Raw genomic sequence first — 16,914 nt, forward strand, 5'->3', positions numbered from 1 at the left:
CATTAAGGAGGGCCAAGATTTAATGGAGGTGATAACGCAGTTTTATGCAAGTTTGTATTAAGATCCTACGAGAGCCTCACATGTCCAGCGTTACTCAGCTGTTGGACACCTGACAAGTTATGTTGGGCTGTTAATACTTTACTGACGAGTGTCGAGTGTTACTGACGAGTGTCGAGTGTTACTGACGAGTGTCGAGTGTACTGACGAGTGTTACTGACGAGAGTCGAGTGTTACTGACGAGTGTCGAGTGTACTGACGAGTGTTACTGACGAGTGTCGAGTGTTACTGACGAGTGTCGAGTGTTACTGACGAGTGTCGAGTGTTACTGACGAGTGTCGAGTGTTACTGACGAGTGTTACTGACGAGTGTCGAGTGTACTGACGAGTGTTACTGACGAGTGTCGAGTGTTACTGACGAGTGTCGAGTGTTACTGACGAGTGTCGAGTGTTACTGACGAGTGTCGAGTGTTACTGACGAGTGTTACTGACGAGTGTCGAGTGTTACTGACGAGTGTCGAGTGTTACTGACGAGTGTTACTGGCGAGTGTCGAGTGTTACTGACGAGTGTCGAGTGTTACTGACGAGTGTCGAGTGTTACTGACGAGTGTCGAGTGTTACTGACGAGTGTCGAGTGTTACTGACGAGTGTCGAGTGTTACTGACGAGTGTCGAGTGTACTGACGAGTGTTACTGACGAGTGTCGAGTGTTACTGACGAGTGTTACTGACGAGTGTCGAGTGTTACTGACGAGTGTCGAGTGTTACTGACGAGTGTCGAGTGTTACTGACGAGTGTCGAGTGTTACTGACGAGTGTTACTGACGAGTGTCGAGTGTACTGACGAGTGTCGAGTGTTACTGACGAGTGTCGAGTGTTACTGACGAGTGTCGAGTGTTACTGACGAGTGTTACTGACGGGTGTCGAGTGTTACTGACGAGTGTTACTGACGAGTGTTACTGACGAGTGTTACTGACGAGTGTCGAGTGTTACTGACGAGTGTTACTGACGAGTGTCGAGTGTTACTGACGAGTGTCGAGTGTTACTGACGAGTGTCGAGTGTTACTGACGAGTGTCGAGTGTTACTGACGAGTGTCGAGTGTTACTGACGAGTGTCGAGTGTTACTGACGAGTGTCGAGTGTACTGACGAGTGTTACTGACGAGTGTCGAGTGTTACTGACGAGTGTCGAGTGTTACTGACGAGTGTCGAGTGTACTGACGAGTGTTACTGACGAGTGTCGAGTGTTACTGACGAGTGTCGAGTGTTACTGACGAGTGTCGAGTGTTACTGACGAGTGTCGAGTGTACTGACGAGTGTTACTGACGAGTGTCGAGTGTTACTGACGAGTGTCGAGTGTTACTGACGAGCACACCAACTGGCTCCTTGTATGATAAATGGCTCAGTAAAACTGCCTACAATCTCACCCGACTGAACACACTAGTGAGTACTAGTGGCTCTACAAGAATGTAAACACATCATGCTATGTACTCGCATAAACCCAATGTAACTTCTTGTATATATAAATAAATAAAAGAATAAACATGCCTTATAGCCCGTATGGGCCAATAGGCCTTCTGCAGTTATCTTCATTCTTATACCCATTAAATGTAATCTGTCACTGATATCTATTTCTATCTGTACCCCACCATTCAGGCATCATACCACATACTTCACAAAGATAAAGAGATTCTTGATCTTAAAGCTGTGACATTACCTGTTGGTTCTGGAGATTCCCGGCCCTCTGGTAGGTGATCTAGTCAACTGTTGGACGTAGCTGCTCGCAGCTTAATGTATAAATCACAGACTGATGGATCACGTCTGCTTTGGAGGTAAACACTTGCCTCATCTATCAAAACTCTAAGATCTCACGAGTACTGTGTCTACACCGACGGCTCAGTCCAGTCTTCTACTGGACGGACTGCAGCAGCAGCATCCCTGGAAACACAAACCAAAACTGTCTCTCTTTTCCGCTTGTTACAACTTGTAATAAAGTTGTTACATCTTGGCTTAACGTGTTTATGACGTATTAGAACGTTGTTACAACCTACTATATTGGTTGTTATAACTGGTTAGGAGGTGTTAAAACTTGTTCGAACGTTGTACCAACGTCGTAGTTTCGGTGTGTGTTTGGCGGGTTGTAGGTTTTATAGAAATTATATTTGTACACAGACTGTCAGTGTCAGGTTAAACAAGTGGCTGACCTCCACACAAGCAGAACTAGCGGCACTACACCTAGCTACCAGTACATTACCTCCACACAAGCAGAACTAGCGGCACTACACCTAGCTACCAGTACATTACCTCCACACAAGCAGAACTAGCGGCACTACACCTAGCTACCAGTACATTACCTCCACACAAGCAGAACTAGCGGCACTACACCTAGCTACCAGTACATTACCTCCACACAAGCAGAACTAGCGGCACTACAACTACACACCAGGACGCAATTAAACACAAGAGGAAGAGTAATTTTCGGTGATTCAAAAGTCAAGTAATTGAAAACTCCTGGAAGATCGACAGCAAGATCCTTATAACAGCAATTATAAGTAATCTGTTGTACAGAGTAAAGGGTTTAGTATCTCTCTTGTATGGATACCGTCTTGTATGGATACCGTCTTGTATGGATACCATCTTGTATGGATACCATCTTGTATGGATACTATCTTGTATGGATACCATCTTGTATGGATACCATCTTGTATGGATACCATCTTGTATGGATACCATCTTGTATGGATACCGTCTTGTATGGATACCATCTTGTATGGATACTATCTTGTATGGATACCATCTTGTATGGATACCATCTTGTATGGATACCGTCTTGTATGGATACCATCTTGTATAGATACTATCTTGTATGGATACCATATTGTATGGATACCGTCTTGTATGGATACCATCTTGTATGGATACCGTCTTGTATGGATACTATCTTGTATGGATACCATCTTGTATGGATACCATCTTGTATGGATACCGTCTTGTATGGATACCATCTTGTATGGATACTATCTTGTATGGATACCATCTTGTATAGATACTATCTTGTATGGATACCATCTTGTATGGATACCATCTTGTATGGATACCGTCTTGTATGGATACCATCTTGTATGGATACCATCTTGTATGGATACCATCTTGTATGGATACCATCTTGTATGGATACCATCTTGTATGGATACCATCTTGTATGGATACCATCTTGTATGGATACCATCTTGTATGGATACCGTCTTGTATGGATACCATCTTGTATGGATACCATCTTGTATGGATACCGTCTTGGTATCCATACCAACTTAGATACCGTGATGCTGGAGCGGCTAAGCAAAGTAATAACGGTATAATTTCTGCAAAAGTTCGACATTGTATAATTCTGATTAAGAACATGAGGAACAAAACAGTGAACAGTAACAAAACTCTGCCACTGTTGAGGACAAGTCAAGCCCAGGCGCCAGATTCACGAAGCAGTTACGCAAGCACTTACGAACCTGTCCATCTTTTTCTCAATCTTTGGCGGCTTTGTTTACAATTATTAAACAGTTAATGAGCTCCGAAGCACCTCATCATTGTGGTCAGAGGCGCCACTGGCGACAGTGTAGTACACACTTGGTCAACAGTGTCAACACACTGCTGACTGACTGACTGACCACATCACACTGTGACAACCGCCCCTCCCCCCCTCGCCTGCTCTGTAAACAAAGCATAATTTGAAGAATGTTAGGGATGGAGTGGTCGCGAGGGCGTGGGGGGGGGGGGTGTGAGAGGGGGGACTTCTTGTCGACATCCATTCTGGTCTCCCCTCGCTCTCTCCCCTCCCCCTGGCCTCTGTGAGCATCACGCCCCCTCGCCAGAACCCGCTCAGACACCCTCGGGGAAGGTTGCTGCACCACAGTCCTCCTGCACCACCAACACTGCAGCAACCTTGTTTTTTTTTGTATTTAAAACAACAAATCCGCAAGTATTGGCCGCCCGTCCACCTTGACGTGAGCGCAAGGTGTTCTTCCCAGACGGAGGCGGCGACCGCGGACACATCACAGCCGGGACTGGCACTGTGGCACTGTGGCGAGGGCTTCGTAGCGGCAGTTACCGTAGCGTCGCACCGTGACCACACCAACAGCAAAATTATTATACAGAAGACTCCAACAAAATTATGTGTGGTAGGAGTGGGCTCTATTGCACTTGATGTGGTGAGGTCAGCCACTTGTGCTACCTGTGTTGACGACTGGCTGGGGGCGTGGCGCCGCCTGAGGGCCGCCCAGCCATCACAGACGGCCTTGTGGGTGTTCCCGTTGATGCTGGTGTGAGCTCCGTCGGGCTGTGATGAGTGGCATCATCGAGCAGTGACCAGGAAGCCGTCAGTGTCATTACCACCTTTGGAGGTAAGTGGTGGTGTTGTTCACGTAACCGGGACCAGCGCTGGGGGAAGGGTGTTGTGGTATAGTGGCTGCCTTTGTGTAGTCAGCGACAGCCTCCAGTTTTTGAGACTCGGCGTTCGATCCCCGAGAGGCCAAGTGGTTGGGTACTATTCCTTCGCTCCTCTCCCAGCTTCTTGTCCTCATATCCCAAGTGCTGTAGTCTTGCTGACTTGGCACTTTCTCCTGATTATTACCTTACCTTTGTGTAGCCTCATCTGTCGGGTATTGTGTAACAGCAGAACACCCTGTTGGCAACGCTGGAAATGGAAGGTGCAGGTCTTGGGCAGTGTTGCCAGTGATTAATAGATTGTTGTATGGTTTAAAATTATCAGTGGTTTGTAGTAGGTAAACAGCATGTAAAGGATTTGGGAATAATGATGTCCGACGACCTAACGTTTAGGGAGCATAACCAAGCAAATATTGCGTCAGCCAGAAAAATGATAGGATGGATTACGAGAACTTTCACATCTAGGGATCCCATCACAATGGTTGTACTCTTCAAGTTACTTGTGTTGTCCCGTCTTAAATACTGCTCAGTACTCACTTCCTCCTTCAGAGCAGGAGAGATTGCTGTAATAAAGGGAATACAGAGAACATATACGGCATACATAGACGAGATAAAGCACCTAAATTATTGGGATCGTCTCAGAGCTCTCCAAATGTACTCACTAGAAAGGAAACGAGAGAGATATCAAATAATATACACGTGGAAAGTACGGGAGAGCCAGGTACCAAATCTACACAGTAAGATAACATACTGGAGTGAACGATATGGAAGAAAATGCAGAATAGAACCAGTGAAGAGCAGAGGTGCCATAGGCACAATCAGAGAACACTGTATAAACATCAGAGGTCCGCGGTTGTTCAACATTTTCCCAGCGAGCATAAAAATATTGCCGGAACAACCGTGGACATCTTCAAGATAAAACTAGATCATTTAAGAAGTGCCGGACCAACCGGGCTGTGGTGGATATGTGGGCCTGCGGGCCGCTCCAAGCACCAGCCTGGTGGACCAAACTCTTGGGCCGGGCTTGGGGAGTAGAAGAACTCCCATCAACTAGGTTAAAAAAGTAACCAAGAATTATTTGTCCGTGTACCACTTCCTTGTGTGGATGGACAGTATAATTTACCTCTGTCTTGGTGATGCGTGTGTGTGTCCATTACAATTCCTGAGAGGCCTACGCTTGTACTATTTTCGCCTCTAGAAAATATCGTCGACGGCCAGTGCACCCAAGATATCGTCGACGGCCAGTGCACATAAGATATCATCGACGGCCAGTGCACATAAGATACCGTCAACGGCCAGTGCACATAAGATATCGTCGACGGCCAGTGCACATAAGATACCGTCAACGGCCAGTGCACATAAGATATCGTCGATGGCCTGTGCACATAAGATACATAGCCTGCACATTATATTTACCTGTGATGCACTCAAAACAATCAGTAATGCACTCGATAGTCTATACTTTTTTCAGCCTTGGCCAAATTTCCCGTAAATCCAGTCTTTCAACAGGTGGGTTGGTTGGTGGTCCATGTGTACTGTGTATGTGGTGCTATTGGTGGTCCATGTGTACTGTGTATGTGGGGCTATTGGTGGTCCATGTGTACTGTATATGTGGTGCTATTGGTGGTCCATGTGTATTGTGTATGTGGGGCTATTGGTGGTCCATGTGTACTGTATATGTGGTGCTATTGGTGGTCCATGTGTATTGTGTATGTGGGGCTATTGGTGCTCCATGTGTACTGTGTATGTGGGGCTATTGGTGGTTCATGTGTACTGTGTATGTGGGGATATTGGTGGTCCATGTGTACTGTGTATGTGGGGCTATTGGTGGTCCATGTGTACTGTGTATGTGGGGCTATTGGTGCTGCATGTGTACTGTGTATGTGGGGCTATTGGTGGTCCATGTGTACTGTGTATGTGGGGCTATTGGTGTGTGTTGAGACGTAAGGTCGAAGGGGTGCCTATGCCCGCGAAGTCGAGCCAGAGGGAAAAAGGTGCCGTGTCTGGCCCCAAATAGATCGGTAGCTCCGTCAGTTCCTCGTCGTCTGAACCTCTGGCTAGTCCCTCCCACCACCACCACGGTCACCGCAGCCCCCGCGGAACACCCTGTGCTGAAGGAGTTCCCTGTGCTGAAGGAGTTCCCTGTACTGAAGGAGTTCCCTGTGCTGAAGGAGTTCCCTGTGCTGAAGGAGTTCCCTGTGCTGAAGGAGTTCCCTGTGCTGAAGGAGTTCCCTGTGCTGAAGGAGTTCCCTGTGCTGAAGGAGTCAGCACGCTCGCCTCGCCAGCGACAGCACTTGCGTTCCAACTCAGGTTAAGGTGGGACCATTTGGCCAAGGTTCGTTCACTTTCGCCTCTGTCCACCCGGAGACCCGGATGGCAACCATTGGTGGACCGCGGTCCGGGGGACGAGACTGTGCAGAATAATGTAATGGGCTCCACCGATACCTGACTAGAAACCTAATTACCAGCCTCCAACCACCATTACCACCCTAACCTCTATTTACACCCACGCCATAACCACCTATACCCGCTACCACAATCACCATTAGGCCGGGATTACAAGTACTAGCCTCCACCCTCCCCCCTTCATCAAGGGTATTACCACCACCCATCATTATTATCTTCAGTACAGACATCGCAGGAGTCTTCTCCCACCAGACAACTCACAAACAGCTGGACACACCAGGGACTGTCCCCACAGACAGCAGGTGTCGTCCCTCTCAGTGGACCACCAGCCCTGCTCGTGCACCAGCCCTGCTCGTGCGCCAGCCCTGCTCGTGCGCCAGCCCTGCTCGTGCACCAGCCCTGCTCGTGCACCAGCCCTGCTCGTGCACCAGCCCTGCTCGTGCACCAGCCCTGCTCGTGCACCAGCCCTGCTCGTGCACCAGCCCTGCTCGTGCACCAGCCCTGCTCGTGCACCAGCCCTGCTCGTGCACCAGCCCTGCTCGTGCACCAGCCCTGCTCGTGCACCAGCCCTGCTCGTGCACCAGCCCTGCTCGTGCACCAGCCCTACTCGTGCTCCAGCCCTGCTCGTGCACCAGCCCTGCTCGTGCACCAGCCCTGCTCGTGCACCAGCCCTACTCGTGCACCAGCCCTGCTCGTGCACCAGCCCTGCTCGTGCACCAGCCCAGCTCGTGCACCAGCCCTGCTCGTGCACCAGCCCTACTCGTGCACCAGCCCTGCTCGTGCACCAGCCCTGCTCGTGCACCAGCCCTGCTCGTGCACCAGCCCTACTCGTGCTCCAGCCCTGCTCGTGCACCAGCCCTGCTCGTGCACCAGCCCTACTCGTGCTCCAGCCCTGCTCGTGCACCAGCCCTACTCGTGCACCAGCCCTGCTCGTGCACCAGGGACGCGGGGACTCCCAGGTGGGTTGGGCTGCCCTGACAGTGGTGACACAGGTGCATCTTAGTGACCTTTCCAGAGGTGTTTATCCAGACGAGGCTGATCTCGCAAGGGGGGCTAGATTCACGAAGAAGTTACGCAAGCACTTACGAACCTGTACATCTTTTCTCAATCTTTTGGCGGCTTTGTTTACAATTATTAAACAGTTAATGAGCTCCGAAGCACCAGGAGGCTGTTTATAACAATAACAACAGTTGATTGGCAAGTTTTCATGCTTGTAAACTGTTTAATAAATATCACCAAAGCCGTCAAAGATTGAGGAAAGATGTACACGTTCGTAAGTACTTGCGTAACTGCTTCGTGAATCTGGCCCCAGACCCGCTCGTCTGTAGGCGCTCGCTGAGCAATGCTTATAGAACTTTTCTTCAGCTGTGGAGGACAACCTCACCAACTGCGTGATAAACACGGACGAAAACGTAACAGACAGAATCTTTAAACCAGCTGTGGCAGATGTCTGAACCAGCTGTGACACAGGCGTAGGCTGTTGAAACCAGTAGGCATGGCAGGATGTGCAGAACAGCCCCATGGAAATGCAGAGATACGATAGGAACGCTGAGAGAGAACTCTTATCAACGTCAGAGGCCCAAGACTTCTCAACACTCTCCTGCTTCACACAGATGCCGCCCTCTCACGGTGTTCAAGAGAGAGAGAAACGCCTCCAAAGGATACCTGATCAACTAGGCTGTGAATCATACGTCAGGTTGCGAGCAGCCGCGTCCAACAACCTGGTTGATCAGACGACAAACCATGAGGCCTGGTCAGAGACTGGGCCGCGGGACCGTTGATCCCAGGAACCTAGCCACAAGGTAGGCCTGAGCCAGCCCGTGGCAGAGGTATGATCCACGTGGCTTCTTGCAAGATGGTAAAATTAGACGTGAACCTCCCGACCAGCGCTGAAATATTCACGGGGGACTGTCTGGTCTGCCTCCGTCGTCATGGGTCTGGTGACCTTACCTGTCTGTCTGTCTGCCATTTTTTGTCTGTCTCGCCAGTCTTCTTTGATTCACCGCGTGTCTGTCTTTTTCTTGCTCGTCTGGCAAGATTATCCATCCGTCTGCTACTTAACGGTCAACCTTTTTCTGTACCAGGCTATTTTTGTGTCCATTGATCGGAAGGGAGTAGCGTCCCCCGGTCTGTTAATTATTCGCGTTAAACCTGATGAAAGTTAAATATTTGTCGTTCCAAAGGCTGTATTAACCCGATAGGAGTTCACGATGGACCGAAACGTCGTCACTGTAAAGTTCCTTTCGTGAGAGGTTCGGCTATTTGTTTCAGGGACCTTATTGTGGCCTGTGTTGTACATAGGCTTCGCGGACACATGTATCTGAACCAGGGAAGCCCTCAGGGCGCTGTATGTGTCTTGGGTGGGATCCATATTTGAGTGTGCAGCCCCGATGTGGAGTCCCTACCTGAAGAAGTATTAATTGAAGGTGTTATTGTGGCTAGTTCTGGCTAGTGTTAGTAGTTCTGGCTGGCCTGTGGCTAGTGAGGCTAGTTCTTGAGCTAAGATGTGTTGGCTGGGGTTAAAACTTAGGTTACGGAATTCTTAACGCTCGAAAATTTGTCTAATAGAGACATGATCATGACATACAGGATCCTAGAGGCATAATTGGCAGTAAACAAAGATGGAATGGCCAAAATGAGAACAGGACTAAGCAAATGGGCAGGCGGCGAGCTGCTCACAGATGAACCGTAGCCTAGTTGAAAATTATTCACGGTTTCAGACCAGTTGAAAATCATTGCATTGAACAGCAGCTGGAGAGATTGAGGGGGGGGGGGGGGGGGGGGGGGGGGGAGTGAACAGTTGACCTGCACCCTGCCAGCACATCTGAGTACATTAAGGTAAGGTGGGCAGCATATAGTGGGTGTGGACAAGGCGTAATCTCCTGCTATCAGGCATTAGCCTAGATGAGCTGACCTGCTAACAAGGCTAGGGGAGGTTAGAAGTGCGACCCCAACTGTTTACCCGTTCTGCCCCTCTAAACGACCTCAGTGACCCTAGTTTGACCTCAGACGGGAACCTGACCTGAGCTGAACACTCGGATCCGTCATGGGAACGACTGGCCACTTTGGTGTCATTTAGCGCGCAAGGCCGTGTTCGCGAATAGGTCTACCCTATCACCTTCACGGATAGGCCTACTGTCACGTTCGTAAATAGGTCTATCATGCCATGTTCATGTATAGGCCTATTATTTCACGTTCTCCCTAATTTTTAGAATTTCTAATCTGTCCTTCGCTCCTTTAGTGGGTGTTTTGGAGAATTCGCGAAATTGACGTATTGTTCCGTTTTCTGTTTTGGGTCCTCAGGTAGGTTAGGATAAGGGCACTTTAGTACGAGTTTCTTGACGTTGGGGTACACAGGAAGACGAGCTGCGCCGCGCGGGGACCCCCACCCACAGCTGCGCCGCGCGGGGACCCCCACCCACAGCTGCGCCGCCCGTGGACCCCCGCCCACAGCTGCGCCGCCCGTGGACCCCTACCCACAGCTGCGCCGCCCGTGGACCCCTACCCACAGCTGCGCCGCCCGTGGACCCCCACCCACAGCTGCGCCGCCCGTGGACCCCCACCCACAGCTGCGCCGCCCGTGGACCCCTACCCACAGCTGCGCCGCCCGTGGACCCCCACCCACAGCTGCGCCGCCCGTGGGCCCCCACCCACAGCTGCGCCGCCCGTGGACCCCCACCCACAGCTGCGCCGCCCGTGGACCCCCGCCCACAGCTGCGCCGCCCGTGGACCCCCACCCACAGCTGCGCCGCCCGTGGACCCCCACCCACAGCTGCGCCGCCCGTGGACCCCTACCCACAGCTGCGCCGCCCGTGGACCCCCACCCACAGCTGCGCCGCCGTGGACCCCCACCCACAGCTACGCCGCCCGTGGACCCTCCCACCCCACAGCTGCGCCGCCCGTGGACCCCCACCCACAGCTGCGCCGCCCGTGGACCCCCACCCACAGCTGCGCCGCCCGTGGACCCCCACCCACAGCTGCGCCGCCCGTGGACCCCCACCCACAGCTACGCCGCCCGTGGACCCCCCACCCACAGCTACGCCGCCCGTGGACCCACCCACCCCACAGCTGCGCCGCCCGTGGACCCCCACCCACAGCTGCGCCGCCCGTGGACCCCACCCACAGCTGCGCCGCCCGTGGACCCCCACCCACAGCTGCGCCGCCCGTGGACCCTCACCCACAGCTGCGCCGCCCGTGGACCCCCACCCACAGCTACGCCGCCCGTGGACCCTCCCACCCCACAGCTGCGCCGCCCGTAGACCCCCACCCACAGCTGCGCCGCCCGTGGACCCCCACCCACAGCTGACCCGCCCGTGGACCCCCGCCCACAGCTGCGCCGCCCGTGGACCCCCAACACAGCTGCGCCGCCCGTGGACCCCCACCCACAGCTGCGCCGCCCGTGGACCCCCACCCACAGCTGCGCCGCCCGTGAACCCCCACCCACAGCTGCGCCGCCCGTGGACCCCCACCCACAGCTACGCCGCCCGTGGACCCTCCCACCCCACAGCTGCGCCGCCCGTGGACCCCCGCCCACAGCTGCGCCGCCCGTGGACCCCCACCCACAGCTACGCCGCCCGTGGACCCTCCCACCCCACTGCTGCGCCGCCCGTGGACCCCCACCCACAGCTGCGCCGCCCGTGGACCCCCACCCACAGCTGCGCCGCCCATGGACCCCCACCCACAGCTGCGCCGCCCGTGGACCCCCACCCACAACTACGCCGCCCGTGGACCCTCCCACCCCACAGCTGCGCCGCCCATGGACCCCCACCCACAGCTGCGCCGCCCGTGGACCCCCACCCACAGCTGCGCCGCCCGTGGACCCCCACCCACAGCTGCGCCGCCCGTGGACCCCCACCCACAGCTGCGCCGCCCGTGGACCCCCGCCCACAGCTGCGCCGCCCCTCCCTCTAGCACCGACCGTAGACACTCCCCTCTCCCGGTTTCCCCTTACCACCCACGGTGCTCCCTCACATCGTCTCGCCCCGCCCACCACATCCGGTACAGTAACACCGCCCACCACATCCGGTACAGTAACACCGCCCACCACATCCGGTACAGTAACACCGCCCACCACATCCGGTACAGTAACACCGCCCACCACATCCGGTACAGTAACACCGCCCACCACATCCGGTACAGTAACACCGCCCACCACATCCGGTACAGTAACACCGCCCACCGCATGGATCACACCAGTCATACATGTCAAACTCGCCTTACCACGCCCACCCGCCCACCCCGCCTGAAACCACGCCCATTCCCGCCCGACTGCTGACCAAAGACCTCCCTCGCATCCGTCTTGGCGCGACCCTCGAGCGAGCAGATGAGCCCAAGGTTGTCTGGCGGCGTTTTTGCTCGTCTCCGCCGGCTATTTTAAGGCCGTTGGAAAAATCAAAGGAAAGTGAGTTGAAGGGAGGGATGATTGAGAGTCACGTTGGTTGACAGTCACGCTGGTTGACAGTCACGCTGGTTGACAGTCACGCTGGTTGAGAGTCACGTAGCTGGTTGACAGTCACGCTGGTTGACAGTCACGTAGCTGGTTGACAGTCACGCTGGTTGACAGACACGCTGGTTGACAGTCACGCTGGTTGACAGTCACGCTGGTTGACAGTCACGCTGGTTGACAGTCACGCTGGTTGACAGACACGCTGGTTGACAGTCACGCTGGTTGACAGTCACGCTGGTTGACAGTCACGCTGGTTGACAGTCACGCTGGTTGACAGTCACGCTGGTTGACAGTCACGCTGGTTGACAGTCACGTAGCTGGTTGACAGTCCCGTTGGTTGACAGTCACGCTGGTTGACAGTCCCGCTGGTTGACAGTCACGCTGGTTGACAGTCCCGCTGGTTGACAGTCACGCTGGTTTGACAGTCCACGCTGGTTGAGAGTCACGCTGGTTGACAGTCACGCTGGTTGACAGTCACGCTGGTTGACAGTCCACGTAGCTGGTTGACAGTCCCGCTGGTGACAGTCACGCTGGTTGACAGTCACGCTGGTTGACAGTCACGCTGGTTGACAGTCACGCTGGTTGACAGTCACGCTGGTTGACAGTCACGTAGAGCTGGTTGACAAGTCCCGCTGGTTGACAGTCACGCTGGTTGACAGTCACGCTGGTTGACAGTCACGCTGGTTGACAGTCACGCTGGTTGACAGTCACGCTGGTTGACAGTCACGTAGCTGGTTGACAGTCCCGCTGGTTGACAGTCACGCTGGTTGACAGTCACGCTGGTTGACAGTCACGCTGGTTGACAGTCACGCTGGTTGACAGTCACGCTGGTTGACAGTCACGCTGGTTGACAGTCACGCTGGTTGACAGTCACGTAGCTGGTTGACAGTCACGCTGGTTGACAGTCACGCTGGTTGACAGACACGCTGGTTGACAGTCACGCTGGTTGACAGTCACGCTGGTTGACAGTCACGCTGGTTGACAGTCCACGCTGGTTGACAGTCACGCTTGGTTGACAGTCACGCTGGTTGACAGTCACGCTGGTTGACAGTCACGCTGGTTGACAGTCACGCTGGTTGACAGTCACGCTGGTTGACAGTCACGCTGGTTGACAGTCACGCTGGTTGACAGTCACGCTGGTTGGACAGTCACGTAGCTGGTTGACAGTCACTCTGGTTGACAGTCACGCTGGTTGACAGTCACGCTGGTTGACAGTCACGCAGGTTGACAGTCCCGCTGGTTGACAGGACACGCTGGTTGACAGACACGCTGGTTGACAGACACGCTGGTTGACAGTCACGCTGGTTGACAGTCACGCTGGTTGACAGTCACGCTGGTTGGACAGTCACGCTGGTTGACAGTCACGCTGGTTGACAGACACGCTGGTTGACAGACACGCTGGTTTGACAGTCACGCTGGGTTGACAGTCACGCTGGTTGACAGTCACGCTGGTTGACAGTCACGCTGGTTGACAGTCACGCTGGTTTGACAGTCACGTAGCTGGTTGAACAGTCACTCTGGTTGACAGTCACGCTGGTTGACTAGTCACGCTGGTTGACAGTCACGCAGGTTGACAGTCCCCGCTGGTTGACAGACACGCTGGTTGACAGACACGCTGGTTGACAGACACGCTGGTTGACAGTCACGCTGGGTTTGACAGTCACGCTGGTTGACAGTCACGCTGGTTGACAGTCACGCTGGTTGACAGTCACGCTGGTTGACAGAACACGCTGGTTGACAGACACGCTGGTTGACAGTCACGCTGGTTGACAGTCACGCTGGTTGACAGTCACGCTGGTTGACAGTCACGCTGGTTGACAGTCACGCTGGTTGACAGTCACGCTGGTTGACAGTCACGCTGGTTGACAGTCACGCTGGTTGACAGTCACGCTGGTTGACAGTCACGCTGGTTGACAGTCACGCTGGTTGACAGTCACGCTGGTTGACAGTCACGCTGGTTGACAGGACACGCTGGTTGACAGTCACGCTGGTTGACAGTCACGCTGGTTGACAGTCACGCTGGTTGACAGTCACGCCGGTATTACTGGTCGGTGGTGGTAGTGGTTGTGTGTGGTAGATATATACTAGTTGCTTGTGGGTGTGTGTGGAGCAAGACTAGTAACTGTGTGACTCACCATAGATGTAAAGTGCCTTGTATAGTGGACTGTTGTGAGCCTCTTGTTGCCCATACCACCGCCCACGGGATGGGTATGGGGTGCATAATAAGGAAATTGAATTGAATTGGCTTACTAGTCAGGCCTCTCCCCTGGAGCCCGCCCACCCAGGGCCTCTCCCCTGGAGCCCGCCCACCCAGGCCTCTCCCCTGGAGCCCGCCCACCCAGGCCTCTCCCCTGGAGCCCGCCCACCCAGGCCTCTCCCCTGGAGCCCGCCCACCCAGGCCTCTCCCCTGGAGCCCGCCCACCCAGGCCTCGTCTCCCTGGAGCCCGCCCACCCAGGCCTCTCCCCTGGAGCCCGCCCACCCAGGCCTCTCCCCTGGAGCCCGCCCACCCAGGCCCTCTCCCCTGGAGCCCGCCCACCCAGGCCTCTCCCCTGGAGCCCGCCCACCCAGGCCTCTCCCCTGGAGCCCGCCCACCCAGGCCTCTCCCCTGGAGCCCGCCCACCCAGGCCTCTCCCCTGGAGCCCGCCCACCCAGGCCTCTCCCCTGGAGCCCGCCCACCCAGGCCTCTCCCCTGGAGCCCCGCCCGCCCACCCAGGCCTCTCCCCTGGAGCCCGCCCACCCAGGCCTCTCCCTGGAGCCCGCCCACCCAGGCCTCCCGCCAACACAGCCTAGCTCAGCCAGGCCTCGCACCAATCCCAGCAGCTCAGGAGCTCAGTGCTAGGCAGCTGGTCGCAAGTCATTGTTATAAATAACAAGTTTCAGTTGCTAAATTTGCCGTCTTTAGCCCATATATTTATTGACGCACTTTTTTGCTGTTTGTTGAGATGGAAGGGAAATGAAGATGGCCGGAAGGGGAATTGAGAGAGTCGTGAAGGGAGCTGAAGCAACAGCCTGGTGGACCAAACTCTCACAAGTCGAGCCTGGCCTCGGGCCGGGCTTGGGGAGTAGAAGAACTCCCAGAACCCCATCAACCAGGTATCAACCAGGAAGATGTTAGTGGTAACTACAGCGAGGCTGGAGAAAATCGTGAGTCAGTTTACTCAGGCAATTTACTTAATAGCAATTCAGGTGTTTTAAAAGATTCCCAGAACGGCTCAACCCCCCTTGGACAGGATATGAAGTGACGGTCTCCCTTCATGCAGCAGATGGGAGACATCTCCCGTCCACGAGGCTCACCATAGCCCGTGCTTCTTGTCCCGCTCCTGTGCCAGGTAAGTTACGGGCTCACCATAGCCCGTGCTACTTGGAACTTGTTGCGAGTAGCTGAATCTATAACAACAACAACACAACTTCATGCAGGTCAACGTTCAATTCCCGACCGTCCAAGTGGTTGGGCACCATTCCTTTCCCCCGTCCCATCCCCAATCCTTATCCTGACCCCTTCCCAGTGCTATATAGTCGTAATGACTTGGCGCTTTCCCCTGATAGCTCCCCCTTACCTCTTGGTGAAGTAATTTTGCAGCAGGAGTCAAGAGGGCGCTCTTGAGCCTCGCGGAAGAAGATTCAGAATAGTGAAAGAAGAGACAAAGGATGAAACATGAATCACGTTGGTGGCCCCCCCCCCTGCCGCCCGCCCCGCTGCCGGCGCCAACCCGCACCTGTGGCCACTCTTCTCTGGCCCTCTGGCACCGCGCTAATCCCATGTTGCTAGTTGTAATACCCTTAATTTGTTTGATCTGATTACTTCTTAATAGTGTTAGCTGGAGGCACACCGTGCTGGGTTCCCCAGGACCTCACCCCCCACCCCTGCTGCGGATCCTAGGACCTCACCCCCCCACCCCTGCTGCGGGTCCCAGGACCTCACCCCTCACCCCCTGCTGCTTGGTCCTAGGACCTCACCCCCCCACCCTGCTGCGGGTCCTAGGACCTCACCCCACGTGCTGCGGGGTCCCAGGACCCCCCCCCCCTGCTGCGGGTCCCAGGACACCCCCCCCCTGCTGCGGGTCCCAGGACACCCCTCCCTGCTGCGGGTCCCAGGACACCCCCCCCTGCTGCGGGTCCCATGACACCCCCCCCCCTTGCTGCGGGTCCCAGGACACCCCCACCTGCTGCGGGTCCCAGGAGCCGCTCACCCCTCACCCCTGCTGCTGGTCCCAGGACCTCACCCCCCCCCATCCTGCTGCGGGTCCCAGGACACCCCCTCCCCCCTGCTGCTGGTCCCAGGACCTCACCCCCCCCCATCCTGCTGCGGGTCCCAGGACACCCCCCCCTGCTGCGGGTCCCAGGACACCCCTCCCCCCTGCTGCTGTCCCAGGACCTCACCCCCCCCCCTGCTGCGGGTCCCAGGACACCCTCCCCCCTGCTGCTGGTCCCAGGACCTCACCCCCCCCCCCCCTGCTGCGGGTCCCAGGACACGCTGTGACAACACTTACCTTACTATTGGGTTAACACGTTCAGTTCAACCCGAGTAGATGTAAGGTGATGAAACTAAGCGGAGGGATTGAGGCCAGACACAGGATATCGAATGGGAGATTAAGTCCTTCAGGAAACGGACAGATATCAACTCGGAGTTGA

The 16,914-nt window shown here is 54.9% G+C and overlaps 1 protein-coding gene across 5 annotated transcripts in view; it reads left to right on the forward strand.

The window, feature by feature from the left end:
- The window catches only part of rols (rolling pebbles), a 117,842-nt gene that overhangs the window by 9,357 nt on the left and 91,571 nt on the right, over window positions 1-16,914 (forward strand). The window contains exon 1 of one of the 5 annotated variants that reach the window (XM_045754203.2): window positions 3,871-4,386. The exons of the other annotated variants lie outside the window; for them this stretch is intronic. The gene's annotated coding sequence lies outside the window, so the exon portion shown is untranslated. Of the gene's footprint in view, window positions 1-3,870; window positions 4,387-16,914 lie in introns of those variants that run through there. 5 annotated transcript variants of the gene reach the window in all.

The sequence above is a fragment of the Procambarus clarkii genome, chromosome 30, assembly GCF_040958095.1.
Source record: "Procambarus clarkii isolate CNS0578487 chromosome 30, FALCON_Pclarkii_2.0, whole genome shotgun sequence".
Taxonomy (NCBI): domain Eukaryota; kingdom Metazoa; phylum Arthropoda; class Malacostraca; order Decapoda; family Cambaridae; genus Procambarus; species Procambarus clarkii.